The 19,604-nt window shown below is 50.8% G+C and overlaps 1 long non-coding RNA gene across 1 annotated transcript; it reads left to right on the forward strand.

Annotated features, from left to right (window-relative positions):
• Nucleotides 1-966: 966 nt before the first annotated feature.
• Nucleotides 967-13,164, forward strand: LOC141023382 (uncharacterized). The gene is made up of 3 exons (XR_012184600.1): nucleotides 967-1,259; nucleotides 10,994-11,050; nucleotides 12,847-13,164. It is a non-coding gene; the product is annotated as an uncharacterized lncRNA (long non-coding RNA).
• Nucleotides 13,165-19,604: the final 6,440 nt, after the last annotated feature.

A 19,604-nucleotide genomic window follows, 5' to 3' on the forward strand; every position in this document is an offset into this window, starting at 1 on the left:
TGCCCTGTGTCGCAAATCTTATTGCAACAACAACATGGCTTATAAAGCTCAACCCCTACAAGATAATCTCACTTACAGAGAGCATTCGATCCATGTTCTCGTTCAACCTGAATGCCACACCCGTCTGAGGGCTATCAAATTTCTTAAAGCTCAGTGGTCAAATCCTTCTGAAGATGAAGCCATTTGGGAACTCGAGGACCGTCTTCGAGATAAATACCCTGTTTTTGTTTCCTTCTACCTCCTAAATCTCGGGACAAGATTTCTTGTAGTAGAGGAGAAATGTGACGCCCGGATAATTAAGCTACAGTAACCCTCTGTGATTAAGCTAATCACTTTACTAAACAGTGCTTGATCACATTAGAATCATATCTCATTTCAAATTTCAGCTCCAATTGTAATTCAAGTATGAGTTGAAAATAAAAGTTGTCCCAAACTAGGAACTAAAAAGTTCATAATATTGGAAATAATCCATTGTGGATTATGTTCACGGATTCAACAACATTTAAAGTCCCTAGATGCCTCTAACCTCTTGCAAATAGAGCCAACATCACTCTTTTGACTCTTTTAATGCAATGCAAAATTCAAATGAGATTATATTGCTCCCAAACTTTTATTAGCAGTGCAGTATATTGCGTCATAATTGTTTGGCCTGGTTGGACATTTTTCACAAATGTTTTGGCAGCCAAAAAATTTGCAAACATAAAAGAAAAGATAAATAAAAAACCAAAAAGGAAAACTCCCCTGAGGCCCTGACTCCCCCTGGGCTTTAGCCACCCAACCGGCCCAACCCAGCAGCCAGCCCAGCTCCCACCCCCCCGCACCAGACCCCTTCCTGTTCCTCCGACCGCGAGACGGGGCACGCCCGGTTGCCACCACGCCGACTCGTCTCCGTCGGCGTCGAGGGGATAAGGATCCCCTCCCTCCTCCTACTCTGCACACTCCCCTGCTTCCCCCAGATCTCGCTCGCTCTCTTCTCGCTCTCCACTGTGATCCCCTCTCTCCTCCAGATCCACGGCGCCCAGCGCGCCCGTGGCCTCACTGCCGAGCTGACCGCAGCCACCGGCTGCCCCGTGACACCTCGTCGTACCCAGGAGCTTCGCCGAGCACCACTACGTCATCTGCGCCCTCGACTTCGAGCTCGGAGCCATCGGAGCACCCGCCTCGTCTTCTTCTTCCTCCTCGGCTCCGACACGCTACGCCGTCGATTCCGTCACCGCCGACCCTTACCCGAGCCCACTGCCTTCCACTACTGACCCGCAGTGAGCACCGCCCTGTTCCCCTCTCGATTCCCCCTAATGCCTCGCCCGTAGCCATACTCGCTGCCATGGGCCGAGCTCAGCTCGGCCGTGCAGATTGTTGTCGTCGTCACTGTCGTTCTCATGGTCATCCGAGCACGTCAGTGTGCTCGGGACACCTCTACGGTGCGGCTAGAGTCCTCCATTTATCCGCTAGGGCCGCGACCACCGTTCCCCTGCCTGCACGCCGCCTCTGCCCGCTCGCTGCGTGCCCACCGCCGCTGGCTTCTCCTCTGGCTGCTGCTGCTGCGCTATTGCTGTCGTCGCTCGCGCCGCGTTTCCCCTACTCGCCATCCGCGCCCGCGCCGCCGGCTGGCCGGCCATGCCCTCGTCCCACCCACTCCCTTCCTAGGTCGCTCGGGCGCGCCTCTGGCTGCGGCCGCCGGTGCCTTGTGCGGCCGTGCGAGCGCAGTAGCGCCCCTGGTGGCCTCGGGCACCCGCACCCGTTTAGCCGCGCCCGCTAAATCCGCCTGGGCCACAGGCCCATGGGGCCCACGCCCCTGAGAAATTAAAAAACGACTTTTAAAAATATAATTAATTAATTAATTATCCTATTAATTAAATTTAATTAACTTAATCTGCTAATTAAACTACCTAATCTGTAATTAGTTAGGAGTGTATGACAGGGGGAACCCACCCCCTGTTGACTAGTCAATTGGGACCCCCTGGACCCATTGGTCAGCCTCTGGGTGCACTCTGGGTGCACTACACCGGGTGCCCTTAGCATTTTTGCTATTTTAATTCGAATTAATAATAAATCCAGAAATTGTTTTAAACTTCGAAAAATCATAGAAATTAATCCGTAACTCGGATGAAAAAGTTTTATACATGAAAGTTCCTCAGAACGACGAGACGAATGGAAATACGCACTCCATTCATCCGTCACGTGCCCCTAGCATAGAAAACATCGAACTTTTCCCCTCCAGTTCGTCTGTCCGAAAATGCATAACTCCGGAAAAACTTTCCGGGTGTTATCCCCCTTCACCGGTATCGTTGTGACACCCAAAAATTTTGACCTTGTTTTATTTATTAAAATGTTGCCAGGAAATAAAACTTTTCCATTTTGTCAAGATTTACCCTTGGTGATCTTTGATTTTTGCCTCTAGTGGAAAAACCTTTAAAGAGTATTGTTGGACTTGAATACTCTCTTTAATAGAACAATTCTTTATCAGTGGATTTAAATAGCAAGATTGGTTTTCTCAGAACTTTATTCTTTTAAAATGATTTCTTTTGCATTTGGAGCCAGTTTTGCACTACAACCATTTGACAAATGCATTCAAAATTTCCACCAAAATTTGGGGATGTCATGTGATGTTTCCACATCACTTTTATGCCAAAATACCTTTTGGCCATTGGAGATTTTGAGCTCTACACAAACTTTTCCAATCTGGTCCAGTAGGCACTTTTGCACTACAACCCATTCAAATGTTTCTTTAAAAATTCTTCCAAGTGTTTGGAGATGTCAGTGGATGCATACCATTCATCTTCATGCAAAAACCCAGTGATGTTCTTTGAAAAATTTGAGTGAATCATCTTCATTCCTATTCTGGTCCAGTTTGGTGATTTGTACTGCAACCCCATTTTATTTTGCTCTAGTACCTTTGAGCTTTTTCCTACCTATAGTCCTCCCTACCAAACTCTTAAGTCCAGGAGATTGGACCCATTGGAGTATTTTTGCTGCATGCAATGTCAGCCTTTAGTTTCTGCCCAAAACTGGTTTTCTCAAAATCTTGCACTATCAAGTTTCTGTTTTTGCCAAACTAGCCTTACCACCTTCTTTAGCTCCTAAAGAGACTAGGATCTGGAGAGTTTGGCCACCCCAAGAATTGCCTAGTTGCCCATGGCATTCTGTCGAACACCCTGTGTGCAGGAACAAGTTTGGCATGTCCTCTGGTTTGCATTGTGGACTTGAGCCCCTGACCCATCCAGCATGTCCACTAACCTCCCAGATGTCCCTAACCCTGGCCTGTTGACTGCCAGCCTCACCTAAGCTCCCTAGCGTGCACTGACATTTCGTCGAACACCTGCTGTGCGTGCTCTGGGCGCGGCCAGAGCGCGCGTTTTGCACGTGCGTGCGCTCGGGTCGACGCGTCCCGTCACTGGACCCAGCTCGCCTGTAGAGCTGCGCCACACACTCGCCCTCTCACCAGTACGCTCCAAGCCGCACTGGCACCCTACAGCGCCGCCGCCAGAGCTCCCTTGGCGGCACGCCGGCGTCGGCAGCGGGCTCTGCCGTGGACGGCGCCGCCCAAGCCACCCGCGCACGCCAGCTGCCCCAGGGAACAGCCCGTGCTTATCCTCATGCTCGTCGGCACGCGTTCATTGCCGCCACGACGCCCTGCAGCTACAGCAACGGCGACCCGTCATCGATCTTATCCACCGCCGCGAAGCCAGCCCCGTCGTGCTATAAAAGGAGGCCCCGTGCTCCTCCGAGCACTCAGGCAACCCCAGTCCACCCCCGTGGTGCTCCCGCAGCCAGCAATCGTCGGGGAAAGCCCCTTCTTCCTCGTCTCCGGCCAGCTCGGTCGCCGCCGCAATCCAGTTCCATTCGTCGCAACCGGAGCTTCCCCCGCCAATCCAACGCCACCAAGAGTTTCCCCATAGTCGTGCGGAGCTGCCTAGCGCCTCGGCCTCGACCAAGGACCCCTGGAGCCCAAAACCCACTCCGCTCCCGAACCATCGTCCGCCGTGAAGCTCGCCGCCGGCGACCTCCTCCGTCCCCGCCTGTCTAGCACCCACCGGGAGAACCGCCTCGGTCTGACGGATCCATCCCTGCCCTCGGGACCCCGTGGGGAGCTGCCGTTCTTGAGTAAGGACCACAGTCTGAGTTGAATCTAGTAACGGTATTCGGATGGAGAACGATTTAACTAGAACTTAGAAACGGTTTTCGGATGGAGACACGACTAACTGGATCATAGTAACGGTATTCGGATGGAGAACGAATTAGCTAGAGCTCAGTAACGGTCTTCGGATGGAGAAACGGCTGGACTAGATTTTTGTTTATGACCTGTGACATCTGGGGATCGTGTTTTAATTTTGTTATTATTGTGGACTAACCATTTACATTATGTATTTTACTGAGTATCCCTGGGATGGTTCTACCTCCTGGATACTCACTGTGATTATTCTTTTATAAGCCCTTTATGTGGTGTCGCTCAGACGCCCGACTGCGGCATGCTTGTTGTTTATTTATCTTTTATAAGCCCTTTATGTGGTGTCGCTCAGACGCCCGACTGCGGCATGCTTGTTGTTTATTTATCTTTTATAAGCCCTTTATGTGGTGTCGCTCAGACGCCCGAATGCGGCATGCTTGTTGTTTATTTATCTTTTATAAGCCCTTTATGTGGTGTCGCTCAGACGCCCGACTGCGGCATGGTTACTCTTGCATTTTCCTCTCGAGGAGTCATTCAGACACTCGCTTGGCCCTCAGTATTTTCCTTTGGGATTTCGGGAGGACTACCGCCCGACTTCTCTTTTGTTTCCCATGCACCATTATCTCTATGTCTGATTGCACTTGTTAATCTGTTCTCATGCATCGTGTTTACACTTGTTATATCTTATGTTCGAACTATTTTGCAAGTACTTTCATAGTACTCACCCACGTACTGCATGTCCATATTATCTCTGCACGCGAGCAACGCAGACCTTCGTGGCAGACATAGTGATCATAATTTTTTTGGAGCAGGATTGTCCCTTATTATATTATACCCGTGTTCTTAATGTTTGCGAGTACATTCAAACGTACTCACTGGCTTGTCCCTGGCTATTCTCTTGGCCAGATTTTCGCGCATGGAGATAAGCATCGCGGTGACCACCTCGGAGCCTACGTGTTGACGATAGCAGCCTCGCGAAGATAGGGGTTATCCTGGTCAGCTGTTCTTGTGGGAAATGGAGTCCCATAGACGCAGATGTACCCAACCGCTTCCGCCCTCAACCACTAGAAACCAAATGTTGTACTCCTAGGCCACAATGGTCTTGTACTACATATCTATGTACCTTACTTGGAATTCTTGTATCAAGTTGGTGCCTCATCAGCTAACAGCAATCCTGGGGCTGGTGAGCACAAAGGCCGTTTTTCTGGGAAATTATTATCCCAAAAACCCGGTCGTGACAGACTTGGTATCAGAGCCAGCCTGACCATTGGCTAATCCTATCTTAGCCAGGTCAATAAACCTAGGTTAACCAAACCACTAGACCTTAGCCTAAACCCGATCAAGCTTCCCGCGTAAGATAGCTCCAAAGTGACCCGACGCCTTTCGGCGGACGGTGCCCAACCTATCAGCCTAGCCCGTCGATCACGTGCCAGTGACCGACACCCAACCCGTCTCTATCGCAAGCGTGCGGAGGAAGACTCCGTCCCCTTTTCCTATAAAAAGGGCACGCTAGCCACAGCACAGCACAACCTCTTTCCCCAAACCAAACCACGATGCCTGGTCCCACTGTTCACAATGAGACCACCGCAACCAACCTGGGAGGTTTTGTGACCGTGCTCGCAAACCTCACCCGTCGTGCCTATGCATTAGAAGAGCCTCCTGAATATGTTGTGTACCAGGGACCCATGTACGGTGAGAGCCGTCAGTACTGGGCCACTGTGCACATCTACGGTAGGGGTCTGTCGCCAGAACGCCCCTACAGGTTCACTGGAAGGACAACTTCCTTTGAGCCACAAGCCATCCAACTGGCAGCCCGAGAAGCTATAGTTCAACTCCGGCACTTGTTGCCCAGAGTTAACTGTCGCTCGTTCTACTACTACCCCAGTCGTGACGGGTATGGTAGGCCGCCCCAGGTTGCCAACGGAGATCACGAGACGGATCCGGCACTATTGCATCTGGTGCGCTATGTAAGCGCACTAGAGCAACTGTTCGATCAGGTCACCCTTGATCTGATCGCGGCACGTGGAGAACTGGTTCGCCGAGCCCCGGCGAGAAGAGAAGCGGAGCCCGACGTCGACAACCCAGTCATGCTGTTCGGACACCCGATCGACCCCATGAGGTCTGCACCAGCCCTCAACCAGAGTGCTTTGGTGACCCCAGAAGCGCTTCGTCGCCTTTTGGGAACCCATTCCAACAGGATTGTGGCCAACAACCCCCGCGATGGTCATCACCATTACCCCGACTCTGCAGCCCCTCCACCTCAACCAGCAAATCCCAACGGTGAGAACCGTGGAGAAGCATCGGCGTCCGCAAGGCCAGCCCACTTAGACATTAACGAAGTAGACTAAGTCGCTCGAGTTGTATCGAGCCTTAGTTTTCCTACGCTTTGTAATGGTGTGATCTTGTATCGCTTTTATTCAATGCTGTTTGCTTGAACGCTCCTATTTTTGGAGTAGTAACTATGCATGTGTACGTTAGCGTACAGTTGCATTTTTAAATTTCGGGCGCAGCTACCAAGACCAACCCCGACGGCACCCACAGTAATGCGTCACATTTATGTGATATGTATATCTGTGGCTTTGACCCGAGAACAGGATCGACAACCAGTTACCCTTCACCCCGGTAGATAACCCAGCCCCGGTGCTATATAAAGGCCACTTCGTGACCTTGCCGAGTACCCCTCACCTTTGTGCGCAGCTCTCACAGCCATTCCTTTGCCATGTCGACCCCCAGTATTTATCTGAGGACCCCAGACGCAACCCCGGGTAGTTTTGTTAAATTATTGTGGGACTTTACCTGCAGTACTATGAGTGCCACCCGTCCACCCCAGTACGAGTTGCTCAAATCGAGGATCACCCCTTCCACCTCGAAATATTGGGCAGTGGTGCACATCCCTCCCGCATACCCAAACCAAGACCCAACGGAAGTCTCCTTCATGGGGAAATCGATGCCGACTCCGCATATGGCCATAGAAGCTGCTGCATACGAGGCGCTCACTCGTTTTCGATTTGCGGTACCCTATGCCAGCGAGCGGGGATACTATTATTTTCCGAGTCGTGCAGCACCCAGAGAAGTTGCATCTTTTCCCGGTGGACGTATTGAGAGAGATCCAGTACTGGCCAACCTTGCCCAGTACGTTATTGCCCAGGAGCGTTTAACTCAGCGAGTAATGGGTTATCTCCAGAGCCTCGCTGATTTAAATCCTCAGATTGCTATTGGCAGACCTCTGAGGCCTGACCAGGAAGGGCGCATTCATCGACTGGTCAACCCGCTTCCCCCGATAGAAGAGGAGTGTGCCCCAGTGCCAGAGGCGTTTTCTCAGGACCCTGTCTTTTTGCCGTTTTCCTTGTAAACGCCTCCGATGTATTTATTATCCCAGTATTTTGTTATTTATGTGTTTTAGCATGTTCGTGGTTCCCAAATTTTGTGCGACGGATCCGTTTTTTCTTTAGTTCCTGTTATGTGAGCAGTTTTACTGCTGTTAGTTTTGTTTTAATTATTTTTCTCTCACAGCATGTTTTTAAGGAGATTTCTTTCCCCGAGTCACTGCTACGTATATACTTTCGCGGCTTAGATTTTTATTCGCGCAGCATCGTAACAGCAGACTCACGGCAACAACCACTCGACCTCGAGCACTATTACAAATCCTTGAGCACATTTTTGCGCCTAACTGATCACGCACGAGGACACCACAGTCTCACTAAGAGAGATTTGTGAGTGTTCATTCGAGCGCGAGCTGCCCCAGCACACCTACAGCAGTTAGCCCTCGAGGCCGCGCCTAATCCACGTGATCGCTGCCGCCGCGAAGAGCTAGCACTCGAGCGGCAGCATCACGACGATCATCCAGGATCATCGCGCACAGGAGCACGGAGAACCCCAGCAGCACCGCCAAGCCTCCACACACCAGGACCACATACCAGTCCGGCATCGCCTCCGCCATTAGAGCCTCGGCTCGAGCTCCTGCTAGCAGCAATGAAGAGGAAGGAAGGAGAAGTAGAAGCGAGGCCAGATGTGAGGAAGAAGAGAGGAGCACCGCGATCGTTTTATAGCCCGTGATCGGTGTACGGTGGGCAAGGTCCACCAGCGCCACTCGTCGCTCGACCGCCGGTGTTCGGAGGCGAGTCCGCGAGCAGTGCCGACAACGCACTGGCCCGCGAGGTGAGTGCACACTGCCCCGGCAGCTAGCACGCCGCGCACTACCGCGGTACGGCCTCGATGATCTACGAGCTAGGCATCGCCGGTGGAGGAAGCGCGGGAGAGCGCGCGAGAGAGAAGAGAGAGCCAGAGGTAGGAGAAGAGGCCGGCAGTGGGCCCTGGGTCCACTTGTCAGCCAAAGAGAGCACTGTGCTCTCGGGTGCGACCAGCGTATTTTGGTAATTTAGATTTTATTCTAAATTACTATATCTGCGTAGAAATATCTCGTTTTCCCTAACCGTGGATTTTTCCACACTACGCCAAGTGTACCACACTGTGGTTTTGCACCACTTATTGCCCTTTCACTGTAGCCGTTTTGTTTTTGTGCAATTGAATGATTTGTTTAATAAAAATGGATTTTGTTCAAAACAGCTTTTAACAAATCTCGAGGACGAGATTTTTTTTAGCGGGGTAGTGTTGTGACACCCAAAAATTTTGACCTTGTTTTATTTATTAAAATGTTGCCAGGAAATAAAACTTTTCCATTTTGTCAAGATTTACCCTTGGTGATCTTTGATTTTTGCCTCTAGTGGAAAAACCTTCAAAGAGTATTGTTGGACTTGAATACTCTCTTTAATAGAACAATTCTTTATCAGTGGATTTAAATAGCAAGATTGGTTTTCTCAGAACTTTATTCTTTCAAAATGATTTCTTTTGCATTTGGAGCCTGTTTTGCACTACAACCATTTGACAAATGCATTCAAAATTTCCACCAAAATTTGGGGATGTCATGTGATGTTTCCACATAACTTTTATGCAAAAATACCTTTTGGCCATTGGAGATTTTGAGCTCTACACTAACTTTTCCAATCTGGTCCAGTAGGCACTTTTGCACTACAACCCATTCAAATGTTTCTTTAAAAATTCTTCCAAGTGTTTGGAGATGTCAGTGGATGCATACCATTCATCTTCATGCAAAAACCCAGTGATGTTCTTTGAAAAATTTGAGTGAATCATCTTCATTCCTATTCTGGTCCAGTTTGGTGATTTGTACTGCAACCCCATTTTATTTTGCTCTAGTACCTTTGAGCTTTTTCCTACCTATAGTCCTCCCTACCAAACTCTTAAGTCCAGGAGATTGGACCCATTGGAGTATTTTTGGTGCATGCAATGTCAGCCTTTAGTTTCTGCCCAAAACTGGTTTTCTCAAAATCTTGCACTATCAAGTTTCTGTTTTTGCCAAACTAGCCTTACCACCTTCTTTAGCTCCTAAAGAGACTAGGATCTGGAGAGTTTGGCCACCCCAAGAATTGCCTAGTTGCCCATGGCATTCTGTCGAACACCCTGTGTGCATGAACAAGTTTGGCATGTCCTCTGGTTTGCATTGTGGACTTGAGCCCCTGACCCATCCAGCATGTCCACTAACCTCCCAGATGTCCCTAACCCTGGCCTGTTGACTGCCAGCCTCACCCAAGCTCCCTAGCGTGCACTGGCATTTCGTCGAACACCTGCTGTGCGTGCTCTAGGTGCGGCCAGAGCGCGCGTTTTGCACGTGCGTGCGCTCGGGTCGACGCGTCCCGTCACTGGACCCAGCTCGCCTGCACAGCCGCGCCACACACTCGCCCTCTCACCAGTACGCTCCAAGCCGCACTGGCACCCTACAGCGCTGCCGCCAGAGCTCCCTTGGCGGCACGCCGGCGTCGGCAGCGGGCTCTGCCGTGGACGGCGCCGCCCAAGCCACCCGCGCACGCCAGCTGCCCCAGGGAACAGCCCGTGCTTATCCTCATGCTCGTCGGCACGCGTTCGTCTCCGCCATGACGCCCTGCAGCTACAGCAACGGCGACCCGTCGTCGATCTTATCCACCGCCGCGAAGCCAGCCCCGTCGTGCTATAAAAGGAGGCCCCGTGCTCCTCCGAGCACTCAGGCAACCCCAGTCCACCCCCGTGGTGCTCCCGCAGCCAGCAATCGTCGGGGAAAGCCCCTTCTTCCTCGTCTCCGGCCAGCTCGGTCGCCGCCGCAATCCAGTGCCATTCGTCGCAACCGGAGCTTCCCCCGCCAATCCAACGCCACCAAGAGTTTCCCCATAGTCGTGCGGAGCTGCCTAGCGCCTCGGCCTCGACCAAGGACCCCTGGAGCCCAAAACCCACTCCGCTCCCGAACCATCGTCCGCCGCGAAGCTCGCCGCCGGTGACCTCCTCCATCCCCGCCTGCCTAGCACCCACCGGGAGAACCGCCTCGGTCTGACGGATCCATCCCTGCCCTCGGGACCCCGTGGGGAGCTGCCGTTCGCCGACGGCGATCGCCGGAGCCCCGCCCTGTTCGGGCAGAGAGAAAGGAGGGAGAGGAAGAACGGTCAAACCTGACCAGTGGGCCCCCCGGACCCACTGTCAGTGACCCGCGCGGCCGTTCTCTCTGTTTAAGTGAAAGCGCAGAGTCCCGAGTACGTCTTCTCCGCTTCGAAAGCGTATTCTCCCCCGAAGCGTTTTCCTTTTTCTGATTTTTATAAAACAGAACTTTGACTGATCTTTGACTGGCTATAACTTTTAAAATAAAACTCCAAATGAGTTGATTCTTTTTCCTACCTCTCTCAAATTCCATCTAGTTTATTTTAAGATTTATTTCAAAAATATTTGAGACAACTTTTTGTACTGTGTTTGAAATATTTGTTATTTGGATATTTTGCAAAATAGGGATAATGGAGAGAAGAGAAAGCTTTCAAAAAGTGCATCCTCTGCATACTCTTGAAGGCAAGAATTTCTGAACTCTGGCGTAATATTTTGTTGTGGTGTTTTGATACGATTACAACACCATTTGACTTGGAGTATGCGTTATCTTTATGTAACGATAAAGTCTCGTGCATGAGTACTTTTTGGGAGATATTTTGCGGTCAGCAATGGATCCGCTAGTGTTTTGGATCATCCTCGTGAGCTCCTCATGCATACTGGAAGGGAGCCGGGAAAGTTGTGGTCTTGGGTAGACACGAGCTTGTCCCTAGTCCCTCGTCGAGACGAGTATGTCCGGTATGGCATGGTGAGGCTTGATGAGTGGTGATTTATTCCACTAATGGTAATATTGTTGGAGGATACTTGGACCACCTGAGTCGGTTGTAGGTCGAGTCTTGGTCAGTAGCTTCCCTATTTGTTGGTACCACCACTTGTCCCTATCGCAGACGGGGTATGGTTCAGTAAGTTGTCAACCCCTTACCAAAGCACACACCGTACAGAGAGGCCATAGTGGAAGATACCGGAGGCCTCCGGTAGGCATGCCACTTGGTCCGGGGGCATGGGTGTTTCCGGTTGGGACCGAGAGGGGGGCACCCCTTAGAGCGCGCATATAGAAATTTGATCCCATGCTACGTCGAGGTTGTAGCCTCCCCACTTAGAGTTTTGCTTGGAGGTGTCGTGGGTGATTCCAGACATCGGTGAGTTGAGCTGGTGTGTGCAGGTCAGGCGTGTTTTCAATTAAAAGGCCGTAGGCGGAATTAGTCCCGATGGACTAAATAAATCCGTTACTCGTGGGAAAATAGTGCTCCCTCTGCAGAGGATATATCCTGTTGGATAGCCATGTTCTTGAGTAAGGACCATAGTCTGAGTTGAATCTAGTAACGGTATTCGGATGGAGAACGATTTAACTAGAACTTAGTAACGGTTTTCGGATGGAGACACGACTAACTGGATCATAGTAACGGTATTCGGATGGAGAACGAATTAGCTAGAGCTCAGTAACGGTCTTCGGATGGAGAAACGGCTGGACTAGATTTTTGTTTATGACCTGTGACATCTGGGGATCGTGTTTTAATTTTGTTATTATTGTGGACTAACCATTTACATTATGTATTTTACTGAGTATCCCTGGGATGGTTCTACCTCCTGGATACTCACTGTGATTATTCTTTTATAAGCCCTTTATGTGGTGTCGCTCAGACGCCCGACTGCGGCATGCTTGTTGTTTATTTATCTTTTATAAGCCCTTTATGTGGTGTCGCTCAGACGCCCGACTGCGGCATGCTTGTTGTTTATTTATCTTTTATAAGCCCTTTATGTGGTGTCGCTCAGACGCCCGACTGCGGCATGCTTGTTGTTTATTTATCTTTTATAAGCCCTTTATGTGGTGTCGCTCAGACGCCCGACTGCGGCATGGTTACTCTTGCATTTTCCTCTCGAGGAGTCATTCAGACACTCGCTTGGCCCTCAGTATTTTACTTTGGGATTTCGGGAGGACTACCGCCCGACTTCTCTTTTGTTTCCCATGCACCATTATCTCTATGTCTGATTGCACTTGTTAATCTGTTCTCACGCATCGTGTTTACACTTGTTATATCTTATGTTCGAACTATTTTGCAAGTACTTTCATAGTACTCACCCATGTACTGCATGTCCATATTATCTCTGCACGCGAGCAACGCAGACCTTCGTGGCAGACATTGTGATCATAATTTTTTTGGAGCAGGATTGTCCCTTATTATATTATACCCGTGTTCTTAATGTTTGCGAGTACATTCAAACGTACTCACTGGCTTGTCCCTGGCTATTCTCTTGGCCAGATTTTCGCGCATGGAGATAAGCATCGCGGTGACCACCTCGGAGCCTACGTGTTGACGATAGCAGCCTCGCGAAGATAGGAGTTATCCTGGTGAGCTGTTCTTGTGGGAAATGGAGTCCCATAGACGCAGATGTACCCAACCGCTTCCGCCCTCAACCACTAGAAACCAAATGTTGTACTCCTAGGCCACAATGGTCTTGTACTACATATCTATGTACCTTACTTGGAATTCTTGTATCAAGTTGGTGCCTCATCAGCTAACAGCAATCCTGGGGCTGGTGAGCACAAAGGCCGTTTTTCTGGGAAATTATTATCCCAAAAACCCGATCGTGACAGACTTGGTATCAGAGCCAGGCTGACCATTGGCTAATCCTATCTTAGCCAGGTCAATAAACCTAGGTTAACCAAACCACTAGACCTTAGCCTAAACCCGGTCAAGCTTCCCGCGTAAGATAGCTCCACAGTGACCCGACGCCTTTCGGCGGACGGTGCCCAACCTATCAGCCTAGCCCGTCGATCACGCGCCAGTGACCGACACCCAACCCGTCTCTATCGCAAGCGTGCGGAGGAAGACTCCGTCCCCTTTTCCTATAAAAAGGGCACGCTAGCCACAGCACAGCACAACCTCTTTCCCCAAACCAAACCACGATGCCTGGTCCCACTGTTCACAATGAGACCACCGCAACCAACCTGGGAGGTTTTGTGACCGTGCTCGCAAACCTCACCCGTCGTGCCTATGCATTAGAAGAGCCTCCTGAATATGTTGTGTACCAGGGACCCATGTACGGTGAGAGCCGTCAGTACTGGGCCACTGTGCACATCTACGGTAGGGGTCTGTCGCCAGAACGCCCCTACAGGTTCACTAGAAGGACAACTTCCTTTGAGCCACAAGCCATCCAACTGGCAGCCCGAGAAGCTATAGTTCAACTCCGGCACTTGTCGCCCAGAGTTAACTGTCGCTCGTTCTACTACTACCCCAGTCGTGACGGGTATGGTAGGCCGCCCCAGGTTGCCAACGGAGATCACGAGACGGATCCGGCACTATTGCATCTGGTGCGCTATGTAAGCGCACTAGAGCAACTGTTCGATCAGGTCACCCTTGATCTGATCGCGGCTCGTGGAGAACTGGTTCGCCGAGCCCCGGCGAGAAGAGAAGCGGAGCCCGACGTCGACAACCCAGTCGTGCTGTTCGGACACCCGATCGACCCCTTGAGGTCTGCGCCAGCCCTCAACCAGAGTGCTTTGGTGACCCCAGAAGCACTTCGTCGCCTTTTGGGAACCCATTCCAACGGGATTGTGGCCAACAACCCCCGCGATGGTCATCACCATTACCCCGACTCTGCAGCCCCTCCACCTCAACCAGCAAATCCCAACGGTGAGAACCGTGGAGAAGCATCGGCGTCCGCAAGGCCAGCCCACTTAGACATTAACGAAGTAGACTAAGTCGCTCGAGTTGTATCGAGCCTTAGTTTTCCTACGCTTTGTAATGGTGTGATCTTGTATCGCTTTTATTCAATGCTGTTTGCTTGAACGCTCCTATTTTTGGAGTAGTAACTATGCATGTGTACGTTAGCGTATAGTTGCATTTTTAAATTTCGGGCGCAGCTACCAAGACCAACCCCGACGGCACCCACAGTAATGCGTCACATTTATGTGATATGTATATCTGTGGCTTTGACCCGAGAACAGGATCGACAACCAGTTACCCATCACCCCGGTAGATAACCCAGCCCCGGTGCTATATAAAGGCCACTTCGTGACCTTGCCGAGTACCCCTCACCTTTGTGCGCAGCTCTCACAGCCATTCCTTTGCCATGTCGACCCCCAGTATTTATCTGAGGACCCCAGACGCAACCCCGGGTAGTTTTGTTAAATTATTGTGGGACTTTACCTGCAGTACTATGAGTGCCACCCGTCCACCCCAGTACGAGTTGCTCAAATCGAGGATCACCCCTTCCACCTCGAAATATTGGGCAGTGGTGCACATCCCTCCCGCATACCCAAACCAAGACCCAACGGAAGTCTCCTTCATGGGGAAATCGATGCCGACTCCGCATATGGCCATAGAAGCTGCTGCATACGAGGCGCTCACTCGTCTTCGATTCGCGGTACCCTATGCCAGCGAGCGGGGATACTATTATTTTCCGAGTCGTGCAGCACCCAGAGAAGTTGCATCTTTTCCCGGTGGACGTATTGAGAGAGATCCAGTACTGGCCAACCTTGCCCAGTACGTTATTGCCCAGGAGCGTTTAACTCAGCGAGTAATGGGTTATCTCCAGAGCCTCGCTGATTTAAATCCTCAGATTGCCATTGGCAGACCTCTGAGGCCTGACCAGGAAGGGCGCATTCATCGACTGGTCAACCCGCTTCCCCCGATAGAAGAGGAGTGTGCCCCAGTGCCAGAGGCGTTTTCTCAGGACCCTGTCTTTTTGCCGTTTTCCTTGTAAACGCCTCCGATGTATTTATTATCCCAGTATTTTGTTATTTATGTGTTGTAGCATGTTCGTGGTTCCCAAATTTTGTGCGACGGATCCGTTTTTTCTTTAGTTCCTGTTATGTGAGCAGTTTTACTGCTGTTAGTTTTGTTTTAATTATTTTTCTCTCACAGCATGTTTTTAAGGAGATTTCTTTCCCCGAGTCACTGCTACGTATATACTTTCGCGGCTTAGATTTTTATTCGCGCAGCATCGTAACAGCAGACTCACGGCAACAACCACTCGACCTCGAGCACTATTACAAATCCTTGAGCACATTTTTGCGCCTAACTGATCACGCACGAGGACACCACAGTCTCAGTAAGAGAGATTTGTGAGTGTTCATTCGAGCGCGAGCTGCCCCAGCACACCTACAGCAGTTAGCCCTCGAGGCCGCGCCTAATCCACGTGATCGCCGCCGCCGCGAAGAGCTAGCACTCGAGCGGCAGCATCACGACGATCATCCAGGATCATCGCGCACAGGAGCACGGAGAACCCCAGCAGCACCGCCAAGCCTCCACACACCAGGACCACATACCAGTCCGGCATCGCCTCCGCCATTAGAGCCTCGGCTCGAGCTCCTGCTAGCAGCAATGAAGAGGAAGGAAGGAGAAGTAGAAGCGAGGCCAGATGTGAGGAAGAAGAGAGGAGCACCGCGATCGTTTTATAGCCCGTGATCGGTGTACGGTGGGCAAGGTCCACCAGCGCCACTCGTCGCTCGACCGCCGGTGTTCGGAGGCGAGTCCGCGAGCAGTGCCGACAACGCACTGGCCTGCGAGGTGAGTGCACGCTGCCCCGGCAGCTAGCACGCCGCGCACTACCGCGGTACGGCCTCGATGATCTACGAGCTAGGCATCGCCGATGGAGGAAGCGCGGGAGAGCGCGCGAGAGAGAAGAAAGAGCCAGAGGTAGGAGAAGAGGCCGGCAGTGGGCCCTGGGTCCACTTGTCAGCCAAAGAGAGCACTGTGCTCTCGGGTGCGACCAGCGTATTTTGGTAATTTAGATTTTATTCTAAATTACTATATCTGCGTAGAAATATCTCGTTTTCCCTAACCGTGGATTTTTCCACACTACGCCAAGTGTACCACACTGTGGTTTTGCACCACTTATTGCCCTTTCACTGTAGCTGTTTTGTTTTTGTGCAATTGAATGATTTGTTTAATAAAAATGGATTTTGTTCAAAACAGCTTTTAACAAATCTCGAGGACGAGATTTTTTTTAGGGGGGTAGTGTTGTGACACCCAAAAATTTTGACCTTGTTTTATTTATTAAAATGTTGCCAGGAACTAAAACTTTTCCATTTTGTCAAGATTTACCCTTGGTGATCTTTGATTTTTGCCTCTAGTGGAAAAACCTTCAAAGAGTATTGTTGGACTTGAATACTCTCTTTAATAGAACAATTCTTTATCGGTGGATTTAAATAGCAAGATTGGTTTTCTCAGAACTTTATTCTTTCAAAATGATTTCTTTTGCATTTGGAGCCTGTTTTGCACTACAACCATTTGACAAATGCATTCAAAATTTCCACCAAAATTTGGGGATGTCATGTGATGTTTCCACATAACTTTTATGCAAAAATACCTTTTGGCCATTGGAGATTTTGAGCTCTACACTAACTTTTCCAATCTGGTCCAGTAGGCACTTTTGCACTACAACCCATTCAAATGTTTCTTTAAAAATTCTTCCAAGTGTTTGGAGATGTCAGTGGATGCATACCATTCATCTTCATGCAAAAACCCAGTGATGTTCTTTGAAAAATTTGAGTGAATCATCTTCATTCCTATTCTGGTCCAGTTTGGTGATTTGTACTGCAACCCCATTTTATTTTGCTCTAGTACCTTTGAGATTTTTCCTACCTATAGTCCTCCCTACCAAACTCTTAAGTCCAGGAGATTGGACCCATTGGAGTATTTTTGGTGCATGCAATGTCAGCCTTTAGTTTCTGCCCAAAACTGGTTTTCTCAAAATCTTGCACTATCAAGTTTCTGTTTTTGCCAAACTAGCCTTACCACCTTCTTTAGCTCCTAAAGAGACTAGGATCTGGAGAGTTTGGCCACCCCAAGAATTGCCTAGTTGCCCATGGCATTCTGTCGAACACCCTGTGTGCAGGAACAAGTTTGGCATGTCCTCTAGTTTGCATTGTGGACTTGAGCCCCTGACCCATCCAGCATGTCCACTAACCTCCCAGATGTCCCTAACCCTGGCCTGTTGACTGCCAGCCTCACCCAAGCTCCCTAGCGTGCACTGGCATTTCGTCGAACACCTGCTGTGCGTGCTCTGGGCGCAGCCAGAGCGCGCGTTTTGCACGTGCGTGCGCTCGGGTCGACGCGTCCCGTCACTGGACCCAGCTCGCCTGCACAGCCGCGCCACACACTCGCCCTCTCACCAGTACGCTCCAAGCCGCACTGGCACCCTACAACGCCGCCGCCAGAGCTCCCTTGGCGGCACACCGGCGTCGGCCGCGGGATCTGCCGTGGACGGCGCCGCCCAAGCCACCCGCGCACGCCAGCTGCCCCAGGGAACAGCCCGTGCTTATCCTCATGCTCGTCGGCACGCGTTCGTCGCCGCCACGACGCCCTGCAGCTACAGCAACGGCGACCCGTCGTCGATCTTATCCACCGCCGCGAAGCCAGCCCCGTCGTGCTATAAAAGGAGGCCCCGTGCTCCTCCGAGCACTCAGGCAACCCCAGTCCACCCCCGTGGTGCTCCCGCAGCCAGCAATCGTCGGGGAAAGCCCCTTCTTCCTCGTCTCCGGCCAGCTCGGTCGCCGCCGCAATCCAGTGCCATTCGTCGCAACCGGAGCTTCCCCCGCCAATCCAACGCCACCAAGAGTTTCCCCATAGTCGTGCGGAGCTGCCTAGCGCCTCGGCCTCGACCAAGGACCCCTGGAGCCCAAAACCCACTCCGCTCCCGAACCATCGTCCGCCGCGAAGCTCGCCGGCGGTGACCTCCTCCGTCCCCGCCTGCCTAGCACCCACCGGGAGAACCGCCTCGGTCTGACGGATCCATCCCTGCCCTCGGGACCCCGTGGGGAGCTGCCGTTCACCGACGGCGATCGCCGGAGCCCCGCCCTGTTCGGGCAGAGAGAAAGGAGGGAGAGGAAGAACGGTCAAACCTGACCAGTGGGCCCCCCGGACCCACTGTCAGTGACCCGCGCGGCCGTTCTCTCTGTTTAAGTGAAAGCGCAGAGTCCCGAGTACGTCTTCTCCGCTTCGAAAGCGTATTCTCCCCCGAAGCGTTTTCCTTTTTCTGATTTTTATAAAACAGAACTTTGACTGATCTTTAACTGGCTATAACTTTTAAAATAAAACTCCAAATGAGTTGATTCTTTTTCCTACCTCTCTCAAATTCCATCTAGTTTATTTTAAGATTTATTTCAAAAATATTTGAGACAACTTTTTGTACTGTGTTTGAAATATTTGTTATTTGGATATTTTGCAAAATAGGGATAATGGAGAGAAGAGAAAGCTTTCAAAAAGTGCATCCTCTGCATACTCTTGAAGGCAAGAATTTCTGAACTCTGGCATAATATTTTGTTGTGGTGTTTTGATACGATTACAACACCATTTGACTTGGAGTATGCGTTATCTTTATGTAACGATAAAGTCTCGTGCATGAGTACTTTTTGGGAGATATTTTGCGGTCAGCAATGGATCCGCTAGTGTTTTGGATCATCCTCGTGAGCTCCTCATGCATACTGGAAGGGAGCCGGGAAAGTCGTGGTCTTGGGTAGACACGAGCTTGTCCCTAGTCCCTCGTCGAGACGAGTATGTCCGGTATGGCATGGTGAGGCTTGATGAGTGGTGATTTATTCCACTAATGGTAATATTGTTGGAGGATACTTGGACCACCTGAGTCGGTTGTAGGTCGAGTCTTGGTCAGTAGCTTCCCTATTTGTTGGTACCACCACTTGTCCCTGTCGCAGACGGGGTATGGTTCAGTAAGTTGTCAACCCCTTACCAAAGCACACACCGTATAGAGAGGCCATAGTGGAAGATACCGGAGGCCTCCGGTAGGCATGCCACTTGGTCCGGGGGCATGGGTGTTTCCGGTTGGGACCGAGAGGGGGGCACCCCTTAGAGCGCGCATATAGAAATTTGATCCCATGCTACGTCGAGGTTGTAGCCTCCCCACTTAGAGTTTTGCTTGGAGGTGTCGTGGGTGATTCCAGACATCGGTGAGTTGAGCTGGTGTGTGCAGGTCAGGCGTGTTTTCAATTAAAAGGCCGTAGGCGGAATTAGTCCCGATGGACTAAATAAATCCGTTACTCGTGGGAAAATAGTGC

This window comes from Aegilops tauschii, chromosome 5, assembly GCF_002575655.3.
Source record: "Aegilops tauschii subsp. strangulata cultivar AL8/78 chromosome 5, Aet v6.0, whole genome shotgun sequence".
NCBI classification, from domain to species: Eukaryota; Viridiplantae; Streptophyta; class Magnoliopsida; order Poales; family Poaceae; genus Aegilops; species Aegilops tauschii.